This window comes from Idiotropiscis lumnitzeri, chromosome 18 (genome assembly GCF_059441095.1).
Source record: "Idiotropiscis lumnitzeri isolate Australia: NSW breed Sydney's pygmy pipehorse chromosome 18, RoL_Ilum_1.0, whole genome shotgun sequence".
Lineage (NCBI taxonomy): Eukaryota > Metazoa > Chordata > Actinopteri > Syngnathiformes > Syngnathidae > Idiotropiscis > Idiotropiscis lumnitzeri.
In genome coordinates this window covers 16,575,593-16,600,781 of record NC_142408.1, presented here as the reverse complement: position 1 = coordinate 16,600,781, position 25,189 = coordinate 16,575,593, and positions in this window count along the sequence as shown.

Sequence of the window (25,189 nt, the reverse complement as noted above, 5' to 3'; positions counted from 1 at the left end):
CATTACGAGGTGCCAGGATGGCGGAGCGGTCTAAGGCGTTGCGTTCAGGACGCAGTCTCCCCAGGACGCGTGGGTTGAATCCCACCTCAGACAGTGCCCATTGAAAGTACCAAGCAAGAACAAAGCAAACACAGTCAAGAGAGCATTACCAGTTGCCAGGATTGCGGAGCGGTCTAAGGCGTTGCGTTCAGGTCGCAGTCTCCCCAGGAGGCGTGGGTTCGAATCCCACCTCAGACAGAGCCCATTGAAAGTACCAAGCAATAACAAAGGAAACACGGTCAAGAGAGCATTACCAGTTGCCAGGATGGCAGAGCGGTCTAAGGCGTTGCGTTCAGGTCGCAGTCTCCCCAGGAGGCGTGGGTTCGAATCCCACCTCAGACAGTGCCCATTGAAAGTACCAAGCAAGAACAAAGCAAACACATTCAAGAGAGCATTCCCAGATGCCAGGATGGCAGAGTGGTCTAAGGCGTTGCGTTCAGGTTGCAGTCTCCCCAGGAGGCGTGGGTTCGAATCCCACCTCAGACAGAGCCCATTGAAAGTACCTAGCAAGAAAAAAGCAAACACAGTCAAGAGAGAGGTACCAGTTGCCAGGATGGCAGAGCGGTCTAAGGCGTTGCGTTCAGGTCGCAGTCTCCCCAGGAGGCGTGGGTTCGAATCCCACCTCAGACAGAGCCCATTGAAAGTACCAAGCAAGAAAAAAGCAAACACAGTCAAGAGAGAGGTACCAGTTGCCAGGATGGCAGAGCGGTCTAAGGCGTTGCGTTCAGGTCGCCGTCTCCCCAGGAGGCGTGGGTTCGAATCCCACCTCAGACAGAGCCCATTGAAAGTACCAAGCAATAACAAAGCAAACACAGTCAAGAGAGCATTACCAGGTGCCAGGATGGCAGAGCGGTCTAAGGCGTTGCGTTCAGGTCGGAGTCTCCCCAGGACGCAGGGGTTCGAATCCCACATCAGACTGAGCCCATTGAAAGTACCAAGCAAGAACAAAGCAAACACAGTCATAAGATCATTACGAGGTGCCAGGATGGCGGAGCGGTCTTAGGCGTTGCGTTCAGGACGCAGTCTCCCCAGGACGCGTGGGTTGAATCCCACCTCAGACAGTGCCCATTGAAAGTACCAAGCAAGAACAAAGCAAACACAGTCAAGAGAGCATTACCAGTTGCCAGGATTGCGGAGCGGTCTAAGGCGTTGCGTTCAGGTCGCAGTCTCCCCAGGAGGCGTGGGTTCGAATCCCACCTCAGACAGAGCCCATTGAAAGTACCAAGCAATAACAAAGGAAACACGGTCAAGAGAGCATTACCAGTTGCCAGGATGGCAGAGCGGTCTAAGGCGTTGCGTTCAGGTCGCAGTCTCCCCAGGAGGCGTGTGTTCGAATCCCACCTCAGACAGTGCCCATTGAAAGTACCAAGCAAGAACAAAGCAAACACATTCAAGAGAGCATTCCCAGATGCCAGGATGGCAGAGTGGTCTAAGGCGTTGCGTTCAGGTTGCAGTCTCCCCAGGAGGCGTGGGTTCGAATCCCACCTCAGACAGAGCCCATTGAAAGTACCTAGCAAGAAAAAAGCAAACACAGTCAAGAGAGAGGTACCAGTTGCCAGGATGGCAGAGCGGTCTAAGGCGTTGCGTTCAGGTCGCAGTCTCCCCAGGAGGCGTGGGTTCGAATCCCACCTCAGACAGAGCCAATTGAAAGTACCAAGCAATAACAAAGCAAACACAGTCAAGAAAGCATTACGAGGTGCCAGGATGGCAGAGCGGTCTAAGGCGTTGCGTTCAGGTCGCAGTCTCCCCAGGACGCGTGGGTTGAATCCCACCTCAGACAGTGCCCATTGAAAGTACCAAGCAAGAACAAAGCAAACACAGTCAAGAGAGCATTACCAGTTGCTAGGATTGCGGAGCGGTCTAAGGCGTTGCGTTCAGGTCGCAGTCTCCCCAGGAGGCGTGGGTTCGAATCCCACCTCAGACAGAGCCCATTGAAAGTACCAAGCAAGAAAAAAGCAAACACAGTCAAGAGAGCATTACCAGGTGCCAGGATGGCAGAGCGGTCTAAGGCGTTGCGTTCAGGTCGCAGTCACCCCAGGAGGCGTGGGTTCGAATCCCGCCTCAGACAGTGCCCATTGAAAGTACCAAGCAAGAACAAAGCAAACACAGTCAAGAGAGCATTACCAGGTGCCAGGATGGCAGTGTGTTCTAAGGCGTTGCGTTCAGGTCGCAGTCACCCCAGGAGGCGTGGGTTCGAATCCCACCTCAGACAGAGCCCATTGAAAGTACCAAGCAAGAACAAAGCAAACACAGTCAAGAGAGCATTACCAGTTGCCAGGATGGCAGAGCGGTCTAAGGCGTTGCGTTCAGGTCGCAGTAACCCCAGGAGGCGTGGGTTCGAATCCCACCTCAGACAGAGCTCATTTAAACTACCAAGCAAGAAAAAAGCAAACACAGTCAAGAGAGCATTACCAGGTGCCAGGATGGCAGAGCGGTCTAAGGCGTTGCGTTCAGGTCGCAGTCTCCCCAGGAGGCGTGGGTTCGAATCCCGCCTCAGACAGTGCCTATTGAAAGTATCAAGCAAGAACAAAGCAAACACAGTCAAGAGAGCATTACCAGGTGCCAGGATGGCAGTGTGTTCTAAGGCGTTGCGTTCAGGTCGCAGTCACCCCAGGAGGCGTGGGTTCGAATCCCACCTCAGACAGAGCCCATTGAAAGTACCAAGCAAGAACAAAGCAAACACAGTCAAGAGAGCATTACCAGTTGCCAGGATGGCAGAGCGGTCTAAGGCGTTGCGTTCAGGTCGCAGTAACCCCAGGAGGCGTGGGTTCGAATCCCACCTCAGACAGAGCCCATTGAAAGTAACAAGCAAGAAAAAAGCAAACACAGTCAAGAGAGCATTACCAGTTGCCAGGATGGCAGAGCGGTCTAAGGCGTTGCGTTCAGGTCGCAGTCTCCCCAGGAGGCGTGGGTTCGAATCCCAACTCAGACAGAGCCCATTGAAAGTACCAAGCAAGAACAAAGCAAATACAGTCAAGAGAGCATTACCAGGTGCCAGGATGGCAGAGCGGTCTAAGGCGTTGCGTTCAGGTCGCAGTCTCCCCAGGAGGCGTGGGTTCGAATCCCACCTAAGACAGTGCCCCTTGAAAGTACCAAGCAAGAACAAAGCAAACACATTCAAGAGAGTATTACCAGGTGCCAGGATGGCAGAGCGGTCTAAGGTGTTGCGTTCAGGTCGCAGTCTCCCCAGGAGGCGTGGGTTCGAATCCCACCTCAGACAGAGCCCATTGAATGTACCAAGCAAGAAAAAAGCAAACACAGTCAAGAGAGCATTACCAGGTGCCAGGATGGCAGAGCGGTCTAAGGCGTTGCGTTCAGGTCGCAGTCTCCCCAGGAGGCATGGGTTCGAATCCCACCTCAGACAGAGCCCATTGAAAAGAGAGCATTACCAGGTGCCAGGATGGCAGAGCGGTCTAAGGCGTTGGGTTCAGGTCGCAGTCTCCCCAGGAGGCGTGGGTTCGAATCCCAACTCAGACAGAGCCCATTGAAAGTACCAAGCAAGAACAAAGCAAACACAGTCAAGAGAGCATTACCAGGTGCCAGGATGGCAGAGCGGTCTAAGGCGTTGCGTTCAGGTCCCAGTCTCCCCAGGAGGCGTGGGTTCGAATCCCACCTCAGACAGAGCCCATTGAAAGTACCAAGCAAGAAGAAAGCAAACACATTCAAGAGAGTATTACCAGGTGCCAGGATGGCAGAGCGGTCTAAGGTGTTGCGTTCAGGTCGCAGTCTCCCCAGGAGGCGTGGGTTCGAATCCCACCTCAGACAGAGCCCATTGAAAGTACCAAGCAAGAACAAAGCAAACACAGTAAAGAGAGCATTACCAGGTGCCAGGATGGCAGAGCGGTCTAAGGCGTTGCGTTCAGGTTGCAGTCTCCCCAGGAGGCGTGGGTTCGAATCCCACCTCAGACAGAGCCCATTGAAAGTACCAAGCAAGAAAAAAGCAAACACAGTATAGAGAGCATTACCAGCTGCCAGGATGGCAGAGCGGTCTTAGGCGTTGCGTTCAGGTCGCAGTAACCCCAGGAGGCGTGGGTTCGAATCCCACCTCAGACAGAGCCCATTAAAATTACCAAGCAAGAACAAAATAAACACAGTCATAAGAGCATTACCAGGTGCCAGGATGGCGGAGCGGTCTAAGGCGTTGCGTTCAGGTCGCAGTTTCCCCAGGAGGCGTGGGTTCGAATCCCGCCTCAGACAGAGCCCATTGAAAGTACCAAACAAGAACAAAGCAAACACAGTCAAGAGAGCATTACCAGCTGCCAGGATGGCAGAGCGGTCTAAGGCGTTGCGTTCAGGTCGCAGTCTCCCTAGGAGGCGTGGGTTTGAATCCCGCCTCAGACAGTGCCCATTGAAAGTACCAAGCAAGAACAAAGCAAACACAGTCAAGAGAGCATTACCAGGTGCTAGGATGGCAGTGTGTTCTAAGGCGTTGCGTTCAGGTCGCAGTCACCCAAGGAGGCGTGGGTTCGAATCCCACCTCAGACAGAGCCCATTGAAAGTACCAAGCAAGAACAAAGCAAACACAGTCAAGAGAGCATTACCAGTTGCCAGGATGGCAGAGCGGTCTAAGGCGTTGCGTTCAGGTCGCAGTAACCCCAGGAGGCGTGGGTTCGAATCCCACCTCAGACAGAGCCCATTGAAACTACCAAGCAAGAAAAAAGCAAACACAGTCAAGAGAGCATTACCAGTTGCCAGGATGGCAGAGCGGTCTAAGTCGTTGCGTTCAGGTCGCAGTCTCCCCAGGAGGCGTGGGTTCGAATCCCAACTCAGACAGAGCCCATTGACAGTACCAAGCAAGAACAAAGCAAACACAGTCAAGAGAGCATTACCAGGTGCCAGGATGGCAGAGCGGTCTAAGGCGTTGCGTTCAGGTCCCAGTCTCCCCAGGAGGCGTGGGTTCGAATCCCACCTCAGACAGAGCCCATTGAAAGTACCAAGCAAGAACAAAGCAAACACATTCAAGAGAGTATTACCAGGTGCCAGGATGGCAGAGCGGTCTAAGGCGTTGCGTTCAGGTCGCAGTCTCCCCAGGAGGCGTGGGTTCGAATCCCACCTAAGACAGTGCCCCTTGAAAGTACCAAGCAAGAACAAAGCAAACACATTCAAGAGAGTATTACCAGGTGCCAGGATGGCAGAGCGGTCTAAGGTGTTGCGTTCAGGTCGCAGTCTCCCCAGGAGGCGTGGGTTCGAATCCCACCTCAGACAGAGCTCATTGAAAGTACCAAGCAAGAAAAAAGCAAACACAGTCAAGAGAGCATTACCAGTTGCCAGGATGGCAGAGCGGTCTAAGGCGTTGCATTCAGGTCGCAGTCACCCCAGGAGGCGTGGGTTCGAATCCCACCTCAGACAGAGCCCATTGAAAGTACCAAGCAAGAACAAAGCAAACACATTCAAGAGAGCATTACCAGATGCCAGGATGGCAGAGCGGTCTAAGGCGTTGCATTCAGGTCGCAGTCTCCCCAGGAGGCGTGGGTTCGAATCCCACCTCAGACAGTGCCCATTGAAAGTACCAAGCAAGAACAAAGCAAACACATTCAAGAGAGCATTCCCAGATGCCAGGATGGCAGAGTGGTCTAAGGCGTTGCGTTCAGGTTGCAGTCTCCCCAGGAGGCGTGGGTTCGAATCCCACCTCAGACAGAGCCCATTGAAAGTACCTAGCAAGAAAAAAGCAAACACAGTCAAGAGAGAGGTACCAGTTGCCAGGATGGCAGAGCGGTCTAAGGCGTTGCGTTCAGGTCGCAGTCTCCCCAGGAGGCGTGGGTTTGAATCCCGCCTCAGACAGTGCCCATTGAAAGTACCAAGCAAGAACAAAGCAAACACAGTCAAGAGAGCATTACCAGGTGCCAGGATGGCAGTGTGTTCTAAGGCGTTGCGTTCAGGTCGCAGTCACCCAAGGAGGCGTGGGTTCGAATCCCACCTCAGACAGAGCCCATTGAAAGTACCAAGCAAGAACAAAGCAAACACAGTCAAGAGAGCATTACCAGTTGCCAGGATGGCAGAGCGGTCTAAGGCGTTGCGTTCAGGTCGCAGTAACCCCAGGAGGCGTGGGTTCGAATCCCACCTCAGACAGAGCCCATTGAAACTACCAAGCAAGAAAAAAGCAAACACAGTCAAGAGAGCATTACCAGTTGCCAGGATGGCAGAGCGGTCTAAGGCGTTGCGTTCAGGTCGCAGTCTCCCCAGGAGGCGTGGGTTCGAATCCCAACTCAGACAGAGCCCATTGACAGTACCAAGCAAGAACAAAGCAAACACAGTCAAGAGAGCATTACCAGGTGCCAGGATGGCAGAGCGGTCTAAGGCGTTGCGTTCAGGTCCCAGTCTCCCCAGGAGGCGTGGGTTCGAATCCCACCTCAGACAGAGCCCATTGAAAGTACCAAGCAAGAACAAAGCAAACACATTCAAGAGAGTATTACCAGGTGCCAGGATGGCAGAGCGGTCTAAGGCGTTGCGTTCAGGTCGCAGTCTCCCCAGGAGGCGTGGGTTCGAATCCCACCTAAGACAGTGCCCCTTGAAAGTACCAAGCAAGAACAAAGCAAACACATTCAAGAGAGTATTACCAGGTGCCAGGATGGCAGAGCGGTCTAAGGTGTTGCGTTCAGGTCGCAGTCTCCCCAGGAGGCGTGGGTTCGAATCCCACCTCAGACAGAGCTCATTGAAAGTACCAAGCAAGAAAAAAGCAAACACAGTCAAGAGAGCATTACCAGTTGCCAGGATGGCAGAGCGGTCTAAGGCGTTGCATTCAGGTCGCAGTCACCCCAGGAGGCGTGGGTTCGAATCCCACCTCAGACAGAGCCCATTGAAAGTACCAAGCAAGAACAAAGCAAACACATTCAAGAGAGCATTACCAGATGCCAGGATGGCAGAGCGGTCTAAGGCGTTGCATTCAGGTCGCAGTCTCCCCAGGAGGCGTGGGTTCGAATCCCACCTCAGACAGTGCCCATTGAAAGTACCAAGCAAGAACAAAGCAAACACATTCAAGAGAGCATTCCCAGATGCCAGGATGGCAGAGTGGTCTAAGGCGTTGCGTTCAGGTTGCAGTCTCCCCAGGAGGCGTGGGTTCGAATCCCACCTCAGACAGAGCCCATTGAAAGTACCTAGCAAGAAAAAAGCAAACACAGTCAAGAGAGAGGTACCAGTTGCCAGGATGGCAGAGCGGTCTAAGGCGTTGCGTTCAGGTCGCAGTCTCCCCAGGAGGCGTGGGTTCGAATCCCACCTCAGACAGAGCCCATTGAAAGTACCAAGCAATAACAAAGCAAACACAGTCATAAGATCATTACGAGGTGCCAGGATGGCGGAGCGGTCTAAGGCGTTGCGTTCAGGACGCAGTCTCCCCAGGACGCGTGGGTTGAATCCCACCTCAGACAGTGCCCATTGAAAGTACCAAGCAAGAACAAAGCAAACACAGTCAAGAGAGCATTACCAATTGCCAGGATTGCGGAGCGGTCTAAGGCGTTGCGTTCAGGTCGCAGTCTCCCCAGGAGGCGTGGGTTCGAATCCCACCTCAGACAGAGCCCATTGAAAGTACCAAGCAATAACAAAGGAAACACGGTCAAGAGAGCATTACCAGTTGCCAGGATGGCAGAGCGGTCTAAGGCGTTGCGTTCAGGTCGCAGTCACCCCAGGAGGCGTGGGTTCGAATCCCACCTAAGACAGAGCCCATTGAAAGTACCAAGCAAGAACAAAGCAAACACATTCAAGAGAGCATTACCAGATGCCAGGATGGAAGAGCGGTCTAAGGCGTTGCGTTCAGGTCGCAGTCTCCCCAGGAGGCGTGGGTTCGAATCCCACCTCAGACAGTGCCCATTGAAAGTACCAGGCAAGAACAAAGCAAACACATTCAAGAGAGCATTCCCAGATGCCAGGATGGCAGAGTGGTCTAAGGCGTTGCGTTCAGGTTGCAGTCTCCCCAGGAGGCGTGGGTTCGAATCCCACCTCAGACAGAGCCCATTGAAAGTACCTAGCAAGAAAAAAGCAAACACAGTCAAGAGAGAGGTACCAGTTGCCAGGATGGCAGAGCGGTCTAAGGCGTTGCGTTCAGGTCGCAGTCTCCCCAGGAGGCGTGGGTTCGAATCCCACCTCAGACAGAGCCAATTGAAAGTACCAAGCAATAACAAAGCAAACACAGTCAAGAAAGCATTACGAGGTGCCAGGATGGCAGAGCGGTCTAAGGCGTTGCGTTCAGGTCGCAGTCTCCCCAGGACGCGTGGGTTGAATCCCACCTCAGACAGTGCCCATTGAAAGTACCAAGCAAGAACAAAGCAAACACAGTCAAGAGAGCATTACCAGTTGCTAGGATTGCGGAGCGGTCTAAGGCGTTGCGTTCAGGTCGCAGTCTCCCCAGGAGGCGTGGGTTCGAATCCCACCTCAGACAGAGCCCATTGAAAGTACCAAGCAAGAAAAAAGCAAACACAGTCAAGAGAGCATTACCAGGTGCCAGGATGGCAGAGCGGTCTAAGGCGTTGCGTTCAGGTCGCAGTCACCCCAGGAGGCGTGGGTTCGAATCCCGCCTCAGACAGTGCCCATTGAAAGTACCAAGCAAGAACAAAGCAAACACAATCAAGAGAGCATTACCAGGTGCCAGGATGGCAGTGTGTTCTAAGGCGTTGCGTTCAGGTCGCAGTCACCCCAGGAGGCGTGGGTTCGAATCCCACCTCAGACAGAGCCCATTGAAAGTACCAAGCAAGAACAAAGCAAACACAGTCAAGAGAGCATTACCAGTTGCCAGGATGGCAGAGCGGTCTAAGGCGTTGCGTTCAGGTCGCAGTAACCCCAGGAGGCGTGGGTTCGAATCCCACCTCAGACAGAGCTCATTGAAACTACCAAGCAAGAAAAAAGCAAACACAGTCAAGAGAGCATTACCAGTTGCCAGGATGGCAGAGCGGTCTAAGGCGTTGCGTTCAGGTCGCAGTCTCCCCAGGAGGCGTGGGTTCGAATCCCAACTCAGACAGAGCCCATTGAAAGTACCAAGCAAGAACAAAGCAAACACAGTCAAGAGAGCATTACCAGGTGCCAGGATGGCAGAGCGGTCTAAGGCGTTGCGTTCAGGTCCCAGTCTCCCCAGGAGGCGTGGGTTCGAATCCCACCTCAGACAGAGCCCATTGAAAGTACCAAGCAAGAACAAAGCAAACACATTCAAGAGAGTATTACCAGGTGCCAGGATGGCAGAGCGGTCTAAGGCGTTGCGTTCAGGTCGCAGTCTCCCCAGGAGGCGTGGGTTCGAATCCCACCTAAGACAGTGCCCCTTGAAAGTACCAAGCAAGAACAAAGCAAACACATTCAAGAGAGTATTACCAGGTGCCAGGATGGCAGAGCGGTCTAAGGTGTTGCGTTCAGGTCGCAGTCTCCCCAGGAGGCGTGGGTTCGAATCCCACCTCAGACAGAGCTCATTGAAAGTACCAAGCAAGAAATAAGCAAACACAGTCAAGAGAGCATTACCAGTTGCCAGGATGGCAGAGCGGTCTAAGGCGTTGCATTCAGGGCGCAGTCACCCCAGGAGGCGTGGGTTCGAATCCCACCTCAGACAGAGCCCATTGAAAGTACCAAGCAAGAACAAAGCAAACACATTCAAGAGAGCATTACCAGATGCCAGGATGGCAGAGCGGTCTAAGGCGTTGCGTTCAGGTCGCAGTCTCCCCAGGAGGCGTGGGTTCGAATCCCACCTCAGACAGTGCCCATTGAAAGTACCAAGCAAGAACAAAGCAAACACATTCAAGAGAGCATTCCCAGATGCCAGGATGGCAGAGTGGTCTAAGGCGTTGCGTTCAGGTTGCAGTCTCCCCAGGAGGCGTGGGTTCGAATCCCACATCAGACAGAGCCCATTGAAAGTACCAAGCAAGAAAAAAGCAAACACAGTCAAGAGAGAGGTACCAGTTGCCAGGATGGCAGAGCGGTCTAAGGCGTTGCGTTCAGGTCGCAGTCTCCCCAGGAGGCGTGGGTTCGAATCCCACCTCAGACAGAGCCCATTGAAAGTACCAAGCAATAACAAAGCAAACACAGTCAAGAGAGCATTACCAGGTGCCAGGATGGCAGAGCGGTCTAAGGCGTTGCGTTCAGGTCGGAGTCTCCCCAGGACGCAGGGGTTCGAATCCCACATCAGACTGAGCCCATTGAAAGTACCAAGCAAGAACAAAGCAAACACAGTCATAAGATCATTACGAGGTGCCAGGATGGCGGAGCGGTCTAAGGCGTTGCGTTCAGGACGCAGTCTCCCCAGGACGCGTGGGTTGAATCCCACCTCAGACAGTGCCCATTGAAAGTACCAAGCAAGAACAAAGCAAACACAGTCAAGAGAGCATTACCAGTTGCCAGGATTGCGGAGCGGTCTAAGGCGTTGCGTTCAGGTCGCAGTCTCCCCAGGAGGCGTGGGTTCGAATCCCACCTCAGACAGAGCCCATTGAAAGTACCAAGCAATAACAAAGGAAACACGGTCAAGAGAGCATTACCAGTTGCCAGGATGGCAGAGCGGTCTAAGGCGTTGCGTTCAGGTCGCAGTCTCCCCAGGAGGCGTGGGTTCGAATCCCACCTCAGACAGTGCCCATTGAAAGTACCAAGCAAGAACAAAGCAAACACATTCAAGAGAGCATTCCCAGATGCCAGGATGGCAGAGTGGTCTAAGGCGTTGCGTTCAGGTTGCAGTCTCCCCAGGAGGCGTGGGTTCGAATCCCACCTCAGACAGAGCCCATTGAAAGTACCTAGCAAGAAAAAAGCAAACACAGTCAAGAGAGAGGTACCAGTTGCCAGGATGGCAGAGCGGTCTAAGGCGTTGCGTTCAGGTCGCAGTCTCCCCAGGAGGCGTGGGTTCGAATCCCACCTCAGACAGAGCCCATTGAAAGTACCAAGCAAGAAAAAAGCAAACACAGTCAAGAGAGAGGTACCAGTTGCCAGGATGGCAGAGCGGTCTAAGGCGTTGCGTTCAGGTCGCCGTCTCCCCAGGAGGCGTGGGTTCGAATCCCACCTCAGACAGAGCCCATTGAAAGTACCAAGCAATAACAAAGCAAACACAGTCAAGAGAGCATTACCAGGTGCCAGGATGGCAGAGCGGTCTAAGGCGTTGCGTTCAGGTCGGAGTCTCCCCAGGACGCAGGGGTTCGAATCCCACATCAGACTGAGCCCATTGAAAGTACCAAGCAAGAACAAAGCAAACACAGTCATAAGATCATTACGAGGTGCCAGGATGGCGGAGCGGTCTTAGGCGTTGCGTTCAGGACGCAGTCTCCCCAGGACGCGTGGGTTGAATCCCACCTCAGACAGTGCCCATTGAAAGTACCAAGCAAGAACAAAGCAAACACAGTCAAGAGAGCATTACCAGTTGCCAGGATTGCGGAGCGGTCTAAGGCGTTGCGTTCAGGTCGCAGTCTCCCCAGGAGGCGTGGGTTCGAATCCCACCTCAGACAGAGCCCATTGAAAGTACCAAGCAATAACAAAGGAAACACGGTCAAGAGAGCATTACCAGTTGCCAGGATGGCAGAGCGGTCTAAGGCGTTGCGTTCAGGTCGCAGTCTCCCCAGGAGGCGTGTGTTCGAATCCCACCTCAGACAGTGCCCATTGAAAGTACCAAGCAAGAACAAAGCAAACACATTCAAGAGAGCATTCCCAGATGCCAGGATGGCAGAGTGGTCTAAGGCGTTGCGTTCAGGTTGCAGTCTCCCCAGGAGGCGTGGGTTCGAATCCCACCTCAGACAGAGCCCATTGAAAGTACCTAGCAAGAAAAAAGCAAACACAGTCAAGAGAGAGGTACCAGTTGCCAGGATGGCAGAGCGGTCTAAGGCGTTGCGTTCAGGTCGCAGTCTCCCCAGGAGGCGTGGGTTCGAATCCCACCTCAGACAGAGCCAATTGAAAGTACCAAGCAATAACAAAGCAAACACAGTCAAGAAAGCATTACGAGGTGCCAGGATGGCAGAGCGGTCTAAGGCGTTGCGTTCAGGTCGCAGTCTCCCCAGGACGCGTGGGTTGAATCCCACCTCAGACAGTGCCCATTGAAAGTACCAAGCAAGAACAAAGCAAACACAGTCAAGAGAGCATTACCAGTTGCTAGGATTGCGGAGCGGTCTAAGGCGTTGCGTTCAGGTCGCAGTCTCCCCAGGAGGCGTGGGTTCGAATCCCACCTCAGACAGAGCCCATTGAAAGTACCAAGCAAGAAAAAAGCAAACACAGTCAAGAGAGCATTACCAGGTGCCAGGATGGCAGAGCGGTCTAAGGCGTTGCGTTCAGGTCGCAGTCACCCCAGGAGGCGTGGGTTCGAATCCCGCCTCAGACAGTGCCCATTGAAAGTACCAAGCAAGAACAAAGCAAACACAGTCAAGAGAGCATTACCAGGTGCCAGGATGGCAGTGTGTTCTAAGGCGTTGCGTTCAGGTCGCAGTCACCCCAGGAGGCGTGGGTTCGAATCCCACCTCAGACAGAGCCCATTGAAAGTACCAAGCAAGAACAAAGCAAACACAGTCAAGAGAGCATTACCAGTTGCCAGGATGGCAGAGCGGTCTAAGGCGTTGCGTTCAGGTCGCAGTAACCCCAGGAGGCGTGGGTTCGAATCCCACCTCAGACAGAGCTCATTTAAACTACCAAGCAAGAAAAAAGCAAACACAGTCAAGAGAGCATTACCAGGTGCCAGGATGGCAGAGCGGTCTAAGGCGTTGCGTTCAGGTCGCAGTCTCCCCAGGAGGCGTGGGTTCGAATCCCGCCTCAGACAGTGCCTATTGAAAGTATCAAGCAAGAACAAAGCAAACACAGTCAAGAGAGCATTACCAGGTGCCAGGATGGCAGTGTGTTCTAAGGCGTTGCGTTCAGGTCGCAGTCACCCCAGGAGGCGTGGGTTCGAATCCCACCTCAGACAGAGCCCATTGAAAGTACCAAGCAAGAACAAAGCAAACACAGTCAAGAGAGCATTACCAGTTGCCAGGATGGCAGAGCGGTCTAAGGCGTTGCGTTCAGGTCGCAGTAACCCCAGGAGGCGTGGGTTCGAATCCCACCTCAGACAGAGCCCATTGAAAGTAACAAGCAAGAAAAAAGCAAACACAGTCAAGAGAGCATTACCAGTTGCCAGGATGGCAGAGCGGTCTAAGGCGTTGCGTTCAGGTCGCAGTCTCCCCAGGAGGCGTGGGTTCGAATCCCAACTCAGACAGAGCCCATTGAAAGTACCAAGCAAGAACAAAGCAAATACAGTCAAGAGAGCATTACCAGGTGCCAGGATGGCAGAGCGGTCTAAGGCGTTGCGTTCAGGTCGCAGTCTCCCCAGGAGGCGTGGGTTCGAATCCCACCTAAGACAGTGCCCCTTGAAAGTACCAAGCAAGAACAAAGCAAACACATTCAAGAGAGTATTACCAGGTGCCAGGATGGCAGAGCGGTCTAAGGTGTTGCGTTCAGGTTGCAGTCTCCCCAGGAGGCGTGGGTTCGAATCCCACCTCAGACAGAGCCCATTGAATGTACCAAGCAAGAAAAAAGCAAACACAGTCAAGAGAGCATTACCAGGTGCCAGGATGGCAGAGCGGTCTAAGGCGTTGCGTTCAGGTCGCAGTCTCCCCAGGAGGCATGGGTTCGAATCCCACCTCAGACAGAGCCCATTGAAAAGAGAGCATTACCAGGTGCCAGGATGGCAGAGCGGTCTTAGGCGTTGCGTTCAGGTCGCAGTAACCCCAGGAGGCGTGGGTTCGAATCCCACCTCAGACAGAGCCCATTAAAATTACCAAGCAAGAACAAAATAAACACAGTCATAAGAGCATTACCAGGTGCCAGGATGGCGGAGCGGTCTAAGGCGTTGCGTTCAGGTCGCAGTTTCCCCAGGAGGCGTGGGTTCGAATCCCGCCTCAGACAGAGCCCATTGAAAGTACCAAACAAGAACAAAGCAAACACAGTCAAGAGAGCATTACCAGCTGCCAGGATGGCAGAGCGGTCTAAGGCGTTGCGTTCAGGTCGCAGTCTCCCTAGGAGGCGTGGGTTTGAATCCCGCCTCAGACAGTGCCCATTGAAAGTACCAAGCAAGAACAAAGCAAACACAGTCAAGAGAGCATTACCAGGTGCTAGGATGGCAGTGTGTTCTAAGGCGTTGCGTTCAGGTCGCAGTCACCCAAGGAGGCGTGGGTTCGAATCCCACCTCAGACAGAGCCCATTGAAAGTACCAAGCAAGAACAAAGCAAACACAGTCAAGAGAGCATTACCAGTTGCCAGGATGGCAGAGCGGTCTAAGGCGTTGCGTTCAGGTCGCAGTAACCCCAGGAGGCGTGGGTTCGAATCCCACCTCAGACAGAGCCCATTGAAACTACCAAGCAAGAAAAAAGCAAACACAGTCAAGAGAGCATTACCAGTTGCCAGGATGGCAGAGCGGTCTAAGTCGTTGCATTCAGGTCGCAGTCTCCCCAGGAGGCGTGGGTTCGAATCCCAACTCAGACAGAGCCCATTGACAGTACCAAGCAAGAACAAAGCAAACACAGTCAAGAGAGCATTACCAGGTGCCAGGATGGCAGAGCGGTCTAAGGCGTTGCGTTCAGGTCCCAGTCTCCCCAGGAGGCGTGGGTTCGAATCCCACCTCAGACAGAGCCCATTGAAAGTACCAAGCAAGAACAAAGCAAACACATTCAAGAGAGTATTACCAGGTGCCAGGATGGCAGAGCGGTCTAAGGCGTTGCGTTCAGGTCGCAGTCTCCCCAGGAGGCGTGGGTTCGAATCCCACCTAAGACAGTGCCCCTTGAAAGTACCAAGCAAGAACAAAGCAAACACATTCAAGAGAGTATTACCAGGTGCCAGGATGGCAGAGCGGTCTAAGGTGTTGCGTTCAGGTCGCAGTCTCCCCAGGAGGCGTGGGTTCGAATCCCACCTCAGACAGAGCTCATTGAAAGTACCAAGCAAGAAAAAAGCAAACACAGTCAAGAGAGCATTACCAGTTGCCAGGATGGCAGAGCGGTCTAAGGCGTTGCATTCAGGTCGCAGTCACCCCAGGAGGCGTGGGTTCGAATCCCACCTCAGACAGAGCCCATTGAAAGTACCAAGCAAGAACAAAGCAAACACATTCAAGAGAGCATTACCAGATGCCAGGATGGCAGAGCGGTCTAAGGCGTTGCATTCAGGTCGCAGTCTCCCCAGGAGGCGTGGGTTCGAATCCCACCTCAGACAGTGCCCATTGAAAGTACCAAGCAAGAACAAAGCAAACACATTCAAGAGAGCATTCCCAGATGCCAGGATGGCAGAGTGGTCTAAGGCGTTGCGTTCAGGTTGCAGTCTCCCCAGGAGGCGTGGGTTCGAATCCCACCTCAGACAGAGCCCATTGAAAGTACCTAGCAAGAAAAAAGCAAACACAGTCAAGAGAGAGGTACCAGTTGCCAGGATGGCAGAGCGGTCTAAGGCGTTGCGTTCAGGTCGCAGTCTCCCCAGGAGGCGTGGGTTTGAATCCCGCCTCAGACAGTGCCCATTGAAAGTACCAAGCAAGAACAAAGCAAACACAGTCAAGAGAGCATTACCAGGTGCCAGGATGGCAGTGTGTTCTAAGGCGTTGCGTTCAGGTCGCAGTCACCCAAGGAGGCGTGGGTTCGAATCCCACCTCAGACAGAGCCCATTGAAAGTACCAAGCAAGAACAAAGCAAACACAGTCAAGAGAGCATTACCAGTTGCCAGGATGGCAGAGCGGTCTAAGGCGTTGCGTTCAGGTCGCAGTAACCCCAGGAGGCGTGGGTTCGAATCCCACCTCAGACAGAGCCCATTGAAACTACCAAGCAAGAAAAAAGCAAACACAGTCAAGAGAGCATTACCAGTTGCCAGGATGGCAGAGCGGTCTAAGGCGTTGCGTTCAGGTCGCAGTCTCCCCAGGAGGCGTGGGTTCGAATCCCAACTCAGACAGAACCCATTGACAGTACCAAGCAAGAACAAAGCAAACACAGTCAAGAGAGCATTACCAGGTGCCAGGATGGCAGAGCGGTCTAAGGCGTTGCGTTCAGGTCCCAGTCTCCCCAGGAGGCGTGGGTTCGAATCCCACCTCAGACAGAGCCCACTGAAAGTACCAAGCAAGAACAAAGCAAACACATTCAAGAGAGTATTACCAGGTGCCAGGATGGCAGAGCGGTCTAAGGCGTTGCGTTCAGGTCGCAGTCTCCCCAGGAGGCGTGGGTTCGAATCCCACCTAAGACAGTGCCCCTTGAAAGTACCAAGCAAGAACAAAGCAAACACATTCAAGAGAGTATTACCAGGTGCCAGGATGGCAGAGCGGTCTAAGGTGTTGCGTTCAGGTCGCAGTCTCCCCAGGAGGCGTGGGTTCGAATCCCACCTCAGACAGAGCTCATTGAAAGTACCAAGCAAGAAAAAAGCAAACACAGTCAAGAGAGCATTACCAGTTGCCAGGATGGCAGAGCGGTCTAAGGCGTTGCATTCAGGTCGCAGTCACCCCAGGAGGCGTGGGTTCGAATCCCACCTCAGACAGAGCCCATTGAAAGTACCAAGCAAGAACAAAGCAAACACATTCAAGAGAGCATTACCAGATGCCAGGATGGCAGAGCGGTCTAAGGCGTTGCATTCAGGTCGCAGTCTCCCCAGGAGGCGTGGGTTCGAATCCCACCTCAGACAGTGCCCATTGAAAGTACCAAGCAAGAACAAAGCAAACACATTCAAGAGAGCATTCCCAGATGCCAGGATGGCAGAGTGGTCTAAGGCGTTGCGTTCAGGTTGCAGTCTCCCCAGGAGGCGTGGGTTCGAATCCCACCTCAGACAGAGCCCATTGAAAGTACCTAGCAAGAAAAAAGCAAACACAGTCAAGAGAGAGGTACCAGTTGCCAGGATGGCAGAGCGGTCTAAGGCGTTGCGTTCAGGTCGCAGTCTCCCCAGGAGGCGTGGGTTCGAATCCCACCTCAGACAGAGCCCATTGAAAGTACCAAGCAATAACAAAGCAAACACAGTCAAGAGAGCATTACCAGGTGCCAGGATGGCAGAGCGGTCTAAGGCGTTGCGTTCAGGTCGGAGTCTCCCCAGGACGCAGGGGTTCGAATCCCACATCAGACAGAGCCCATTGAAAGTACCAAGCAAGAACAAAGCAAACACAGTCATAAGATCATTACGAGGTGCCAGGATGGCGGAGCGGTCTAAGGCGTTGCGTTCAGGACGCAGTCTCCCCAGGACGCGTGGGTTGAATCCCACCTCAGACAGTGCCCATTGAAAGTACCAAGCAAGAACAAAGCAAACACAGTCAAGAGAGCATTACCAATTGCCAGGATTGCGGAGCGGTCTAAGGCGTTGCGTTCAGGTCGCAGTCTCCCCAGGAGGCGTGGGTTCGAATCCCACCTCAGACAGAGCCCATTGAAAGTACCAAGCAATAACAAAGGAAACACGGTCAAGAGAGCATTACCAGTTGCCAGGATGGCAGAGCGGTCTAAGGCGTTGCGTTCAGGTCGCAGTCACCCCAGGAGGCGTGGGTTCGAATCCCACCTAAGACAGAGCCCATTGAAAGTACCAAGCAAGAACAAAGCAAACACATTCAAGAGAGCATTACCAGATGCCAGGATGGAAGAGCGGTCTAAGGCGTTGCGTTCAGGTCGCAGTCTCCCCAGGAGGCGTGGGTTCGAATCCCACCTCAGACAGTGCCCATTGAAAGTACCAGGCAAGAACAAAGCAAACACATTCAAGAGAGCATTCCCAGATGCCAGGATGGCAGAGTGGTCTAAGGCGTTGCGTTCAGGTTGCAGTCTCCCCAGGAGGCGTGGGTTCGAATCCCACCTCAGACAGAGCCCATTGAAAGTACCTAGCAAGAAAAAAGCAAACACAGTCAAGAGAGAGGTACCAGTTGCCAGGATGGCAGAGCGGTCTAAGGCGTTGCGTTCAGGTCGCAGTCTCCCCAGGAGGCGTGGGTTCGAATCCCACCTCAGACAGAGCCAATTGAAAGTACCAAGCAATAACAAAGCAAACACAGTCAAGAAAGCATTACGAGGTGCCAGGATGGCAGAGCGGTCTAAGGCGTTGCGTTCAGGTCGCAGTCTCCCCAGGACGCGTGGGTTGAATCCCACCTCAGACAGTGCCCATTGAAAGTACCAAGCAAGAACAAAGCAAACACAGTCAAGAGAGCATTACCAGTTGCTAGGATTGCGGAGCGGTCTAAGGCGTTGCGTTCAGGTCGCAGTCTCCCCAGGAGGCGTGGGTTCGAATCCCACCTCAGACAGAGCCCATTGAAAGTACCAAGCAAGAAAAAAGCAAACACAGTCAAGAGAGCATTACCAGGTGCCAGGATGGCAGAGCGGTCTAAGGCGTTGCGTTCAGGTCGCAGTCACCCCAGGAGGCGTGGGTTCGAATCCCGCCTCAGACAGTGCCCATTGAAAGTACCAAGCAAGAACAAAGCAAACACAATCAAGAGAGCATTACCAGGTGCCAGGATGGCAGTGTGTTCTAAGGCGTTGCGTTCAGGTCGCAGTCACCCCAGGAGGCGTGGGTTCGAATCCCACCTCAGACAGAGCCCATTGAAAGTACCAAGCAAGAACAAAGCAAACACAGTCAAGAGAGCATTACCAGTTGCCAGGATGGCAGAGCGGTCTAAGGCGTTGCGTTCAGGTCGCAGTAACCCCAGGAGGCGTGGGTTCGAATCCCACCTCAGACAGAGCTCATTGAAACTACCAAGCAAGAAAAAAGCAAACACAGTCAAGAGAGCATTACCAGTTGCCAGGATGGCAGAGTGGTCTAAGGCGTTGCGTTCAGGTCGCAGTAACCCCAGGAGGCGTGGGTTCGAATCCCAACTCAGACAGAGCCCATTGAAAGTACCAAGCAAGAACAAAGCAAACACAGTCAAGAGAGCATTACCAGGTGCCAGGATGGCAGAGCGGTCTAAGGCGTTGCGTTCAGGTCCCAGTCTCCCCAGGAGGCGTGGGTTCGAATCCCACCTCAGACAGAGCCCATTGAAAGTACCAAGCAAGAAGAAAGCAAACACATTCAAGAGAGTATTACCAGGTGCCCGGATGGCAGAGCGGTCTAAGGTGTTGCGTTCAGGTCGCAGTCTCCCCAGGAGGCGTGGGTTCCAATCCCACCTCAGACAGAGCCCATTGAAAGTACCAAGCAAGAACAAAGCAAACACAGTAAAGAGAGCATTACCAGGTGCCAGGATGGCAGAGCGGTCTAAGGCGTTGCGTTCAGGTTGCAGTCTCCCCAGGAGGCGTGGGTTCGAATCCCACCTCAGACAGAGCCCATTGAAAGTACCAAGCAAGAAAAAAGCAAACACAGTATAGAGAGCATTACCAGCTGCCAGGATGGCAGAGCGGTCTTAGGCGTTGCGTTCAGGTCGCAGTAACCCCAGGAGGCGTGGGTTCGAATCCCACCTCAGACAGAGCCCATTAAAATTACCAAGCAAGAACAAAATAAACACAGTCATAAGAGCATTACCAGGTGCCAGGATGGCAGTGCGGTCTAAGGCGTTGCGTTCAGGTCGCAGTTTCCCCAGGAGGCGTGGGTTCGAATCCCGCCTCAGACAGAGCCCATTGAAAGTACCAAACAAGAACAAAGCAAACACAGTCAAGAGAGCATTACCAGCTGCCAGGATGGCAGAGCGGTCTAAGGCGTTGCGTTCAGGTCGCAGTCTCCCCAGGAGGCGTGGGTTCGAATCCCACCTAAGACAGTGCCCCTTGAAAGTACCAAGCAAGAACAAAGCAAACACATTCAAGAGAGTATTACCAGGTGCCAGGATGGCAGAGCGGTCTAAGGCGTTGCGTTCAGGTCGCAGTCTCCCCAGGAGGCGTGGGTTCGAATCCCGCCTCAGACAGTGCCTATTGAAAGTATCAAGCAAGAACAAAGCAAACACAGTCAAGAGAGCATTACCAGGTGCCAGGATGGCAGTGTGTTCTAAGGCGTTGCGTTCAGGTCGCAGTCACCCCAGGAGGCGTGGGTTCGAATCCCACCTCAGACAGAGCCCATTGAAAGTACCAAGCAAGAACAAAGCAAACACAGTCAAGAGAGCATTACCAGTTGCCAGGATGGCAGAGCGGTCTAAGGCGTTGCGTTCAGGTCGCAGTAACCCCAGGAGGCGTGGGTTCGAATCCCACCTCAGACAGAGCCCATTGAAAGTAACAAGCAAGAAAAAAGCAAACACAGTCAAGAGAGCATTACCAGTTGCCAGGATGGCAGAGCGGTCTAAGGCGTTGCGTTCAGGTCGCAGTCTCCCCAGGAGGCGTGGGTTCGAATCCCAACTCAGACAGAGCCCATTGAAAGTACCAAGCAAGAACAAAGCAAATACAGTCAAGAGAGCATTACCAGGTGCCAGGATGGCAGAGCGGTCTAAGGCGTTGCGTTCAGGTCGCAGTCTCCCCAGGAGGCGTGGGTTCGAATCCCACCTAAGACAGTGCCCCTTGAAAGTACCAAGCAAGAACAAAGCAAACACATTCAAGAGAGTATTACCAGGTGCCAGGATGGCAGAGCGGTCTAAGGTGTTGCGTTCAGGTCGCAGTCTCCCCAGGAGGCGTGGGTTCGAATCCCACCTCAGACAGAGCCCATTGAATGTACCAAGCAAGAAAAAAGCAAACACAGTCAAGAGAGCATTACCAGGTGCCAGGATGGCAGAGCGGTCTAAGGCGTTGCGTTCAGGTCGCAGTCTCCCCAGGAGGCATGGGTTCGAATCCCACCTCAGACAGAGCCCATTGAAAAGAGAGCATTACCAGGTGCCAGGATGGCAGAGCGGTCTAAGGCGTTGGGTTCAGGTCGCAGTCTCCCCAGGAGGCGTGGGTTCGAATCCCAACTCAGACAGAGCCCATTGAAAGTACCAAGCAAGAACAAAGCAAACACAGTCAAGAGAGCATTACCAGGTGCCAGGATGGCAGAGCGGTCTAAGGCGTTGCGTTCAGGTCCCAGTCTCCCCAGGAGGCGTGGGTTCGAATCCCACCTCAGACAGAGCCCATTGAAAGTACCAAGCAAGAAGAAAGCAAACACATTCAAGAGAGTATTACCAGGTGCCAGGATGGCAGAGCGGTCTAAGGTGTTGCGTTCAGGTCGCAGTCTCCCCAGGAGGCGTGGGTTCGAATCCCACCTCAGACAGAGCCCATTGAAAGTACCAAGCAAGAACAAAGCAAACACAGTAAAGAGAGCATTACCAGGTGCCAGGATGGCAGAGCGGTCTAAGGCGTTGCGTTCAGGTTGCAGTCTCCCCAGGAGGCGTGGGTTCGAATCCCACCTCAGACAGAGCCCATTGAAAGTACCAAGCAAGAAAAAAGCAAACACAGTATAGAGAGCATTACCAGCTGCCAGGATGGCAGAGCGGTCTTAGGCGTTGCGTTCAGGTCGCAGTAACCCCAGGAGGCGTGGGTTCGAATCCCACCTCAGACAGAGCCCATTAAAATTACCAAGCAAGAACAAAATAAACACAGTCATAAGAGCATTACCAGGTGCCAGGATGGCGGAGCGGTCTAAGGCGTTGCGTTCAGGTCGCAGTTTCCCCAGGAGGCGTGGGTTCGAATCCCGCCTCAGACAGAGCCCATTGAAAGTACCAAACAAGAACAAAGCAAACACAGTCAAGAGAGCATTACCAGCTGCCAGGATGGCAGAGCGGTCTAAGGCGTTGCGTTCAGGTCGCAGTCTCCCTAGGAGGCGTGGGTTTGAATCCCGCCTCAGACAGTGCCCATTGAAAGTACCAAGCAAGAACAAAGCAAACACAGTCAAGAGAGCATTACCAGGTGCTAGGATGGCAGTGTGTTCTAAGGCGTTGCGTTCAGGTCGCAGTCACCCAAGGAGGCGTGGGTTCGAATCCCACCTCAGACAGAGCCCATTGAAAGTACCAAGCAAGAACAAAGCAAACACAGTCAAGAGAGCATTACCAGTTGCCAGGATGGCAGAGCGGTCTAAGGCGTTGCGTTCAGGTCGCAGTAACCCCAGGAGGCGTGGGTTCGAATCCCACCTCAGACAGAGCCCATTGAAACTACCAAGCAAGAAAAAAGCAAACACAGTCAAGAGAGCATTACCAGTTGCCAGGATGGCAGAGCGGTCTAAGTCGTTGCGTTCAGGTCGCAGTCTCCCCAGGAGGCGTGGGTTCGAATCCCAACTCAGACAGAGCCCATTGACAGTACCAAGCAAGAACAAAGCAAACACAGTCAAGAGAGCATTACCAGGTGCCAGGATGGCAGAGCGGTCTAAGGCGTTGCGTTCAGGTCCCAGTCTCCCCAGGAGGCGTGGGTTCGAATCCCACCTCAGACAGAGCCCATTGAAAGTACCAAGCAAGAACAAAGCAAACACATTCAAGAGAGTATTACCAGGTGCCAGGATGGCAGAGCGGTCTAAGGCGTTGCGTTCAGGTCGCAGTCTCCCCAGGAGGCGTGGGTTCGAATCCCACCTAAGACAGTGCCCCTTGAAAGTACCAAGCAAGAACAAAGCAAACACATTCAAGAGAGTATTACCAGGTGCCAGGATGGCAGAGCGGTCTAAGGTGTTGCGTTCAGGTCGCAGTCTCCCCAGGAGGCGTGGGTTCGAATCCCACCTCAGACAGAGCCCATTGAAAGTACCAAGCAAGAACAAAGCAAACACATTCAAGAGAGCATTACCAGATGCCAGGATGGCAGAGCGGTCTAAGGCGTTGCATTCAGGTCGCAGTCTCCCCAGGAGGCGTGGGTTCGAATCCCACCTCAGACAGTGCCCATTGAAAGTACCAAGCAAGAACAAAGCAAACACATTCAAGAGAGCATTCCCAGATGCCAGGATGGCAGAGTGGTCTAAGGCGTTGCGTTCAGGTTGCAGTCTCCCCAGGAGGCGTGGGTTCGAATCCCACCTCAGACAGAGCCCATTGAAAGTACCTAGCAAGAAAAAAGCAAACACAGTCAAGAGAGAGGTACCAGTTGCCAGGATGGCAGAGCGGTCTAAGGCGTTGCGTTCAGGTCGCAGTCTCCCCAGGAGGCGTGGGTTTGAATCCCGCCTCAGACAGTGCCCATTGAAAGTACCAAGCAAGAACAAAGCAAACACAGTCAAGAGAGCATTACCAGGTGCCAGGATGGCAGTGTGTTCTAAGGCGTTGCGTTCAGGTCGCAGTCACCCAAGGAGGCGTGGGTTCGAATCCCACCTCAGACAGAGCCCATTGAAAGTACCAAGCAAGAACAAAGCAAACACAGTCAAGAGAGCATTACCAGTTGCCAGGATGGCAGAGCGGTCTAAGGCGTTGCGTTCAGGTCGCAGTAACCCCAGGAGGCGTGGGTTCGAATCCCACCTCAGACAGAGCCCATTGAAACTACCAAGCAAGAAAAAAGCAAACACAGTCAAGAGAGCATTACCAGTTGCCAGGATGGCAGAGCGGTCTAAGGCGTTGCGTTCAGGTCGCAGTCTCCCCAGGAGGCGTGGGTTCGAATCCCAACTCAGACAGAGCCCATTGACAGTACCAAGCAAGAACAAAGCAAACACAGTCAAGAGAGCATTACCAGGTGCCAGGATGGCAGAGCGGTCTAAGGCGTTGCGTTCAGGTCCCAGTCTCCCCAGGAGGCGTGGGTTCGAATCCCACCTCAGACAGAGCCCATTGAAAGTACCAAGCAAGAACAAAGCAAACACATTCAAGAGAGTATTACCAGGTGCCAGGATGGCAGAGCGGTCTAAGGCGTTGCGTTCAGGTCGCAGTCTCCCCAGGAGGCGTGGGTTCGAATCCCACCTAAGACAGTGCCCCTTGAAAGTACCAAGCAAGAACAAAGCAAACACATTCAAGAGAGTATTACCAGGTGCCAGGATGGCAGAGCGGTCTAAGGTGTTGCGTTCAGGTCGCAGTCTCCCCAGGAGGCGTGGGTTCGAATCCCACCTCAGACAGAGCTCATTGAAAGTACCAAGCAAGAAAAAAGCAAACACAGTCAAGAGAGCATTACCAGTTGCCAGGATGGCAGAGCGGTCTAAGGCGTTGCATTCAGGTCGCAGTCACCCCAGGAGGCGTGGGTTCGAATCCCACCTCAGACAGAGCCCATTGAAAGTACCAAGCAAGAACAAAGCAAACACATTCAAGAGAGCATTACCAGATGCCAGGATGGCAGAGCGGTCTAAGGCGTTGCATTCAGGTCGCAGTCTCCCCAGGAGGCGTGGGTTCGAATCCCACCTCAGACAGTGCCCATTGAAAGTACCAAGCAAGAACAAAGCAAACACATTCAAGAGAGCATTCCCAGATGCCAGGATGGCAGAGTGGTCTAAGGCGTTGCGTTCAGGTTGCAGTCTCCCCAGGAGGCGTGGGTTCGAATCCCACCTCAGACAGAGCCCATTGAAAGTACCTAGCAAGAAAAAAGCAAACACAGTCAAGAGAGAGGTACCAGTTGCCAGGATGGCAGAGCGGTCTAAGGCGTTGCGTTCAGGTCGCAGTCTCCCCAGGAGGCGTGGGTTCGAATCCCACCTCAGACAGAGCCCATTGAAAGTACCAAGCAATAACAAAGCAAACACAGTCAAGAGAGCATTACCAGGTGCCAGGATGGCAGAGCGGTCTAAGGCGTTGCGTTCAGGTCGGAGTCTCCCCAGGACGCAGGGGTTCGAATCCCACATCAGACAGAGCCCATTGAAAGTACCAAGCAAGAACAAAGCAAACACAGTCATAAGATCATTACGAGGTGCCAGGATGGCGGAGCGGTCTAAGGCGTTGCGTTCAGGACGCAGTCTCCCCAGGACGCGTGGGTTGAATCCCACCTCAGACAGTGCCCATTGAAAGTACCAAGCAAGAACAAAGCAAACACAGTCAAGAGAGCATTACCAATTGCCAGGATTGCGGAGCGGTCTAAGGCGTTGCGTTCAGGTCGCAGTCTCCCCAGGAGGCGTGGGTTCGAATCCCACCTCAGACAGAGCCCATTGAAAGTACCAAGCAATAACAAAGGAAACACGGTCAAGAGAGCATTACCAGTTGCCAGGATGGCAGAGCGGTCTAAGGCGTTGCGTTCAGGTCGCAGTCACCCCAGGAGGCGTGGGTTCGAATCCCACCTAAGACAGAGCCCATTGAAAGTACCAAGCAAGAACAAAGCAAACACATTCAAGAGAGCATTACCAGATGCCAGGATGGAAGAGCGGTCTAAGGCGTTGCGTTCAGGTCGCAGTCTCCCCAGGAGGCGTGGGTTCGAATCCCACCTCAGACAGTGCCCATTGAAAGTACCAGGCAAGAACAAAGCAAACACATTCAAGAGAGCATTCCCGGATGCCAGGATGGCAGAGTGGTCTAAGGCGTTGCGTTCAGGTTGCAGTCTCCCCAGGAGGCGTGGGTTCGAATCCCACCTCAGAC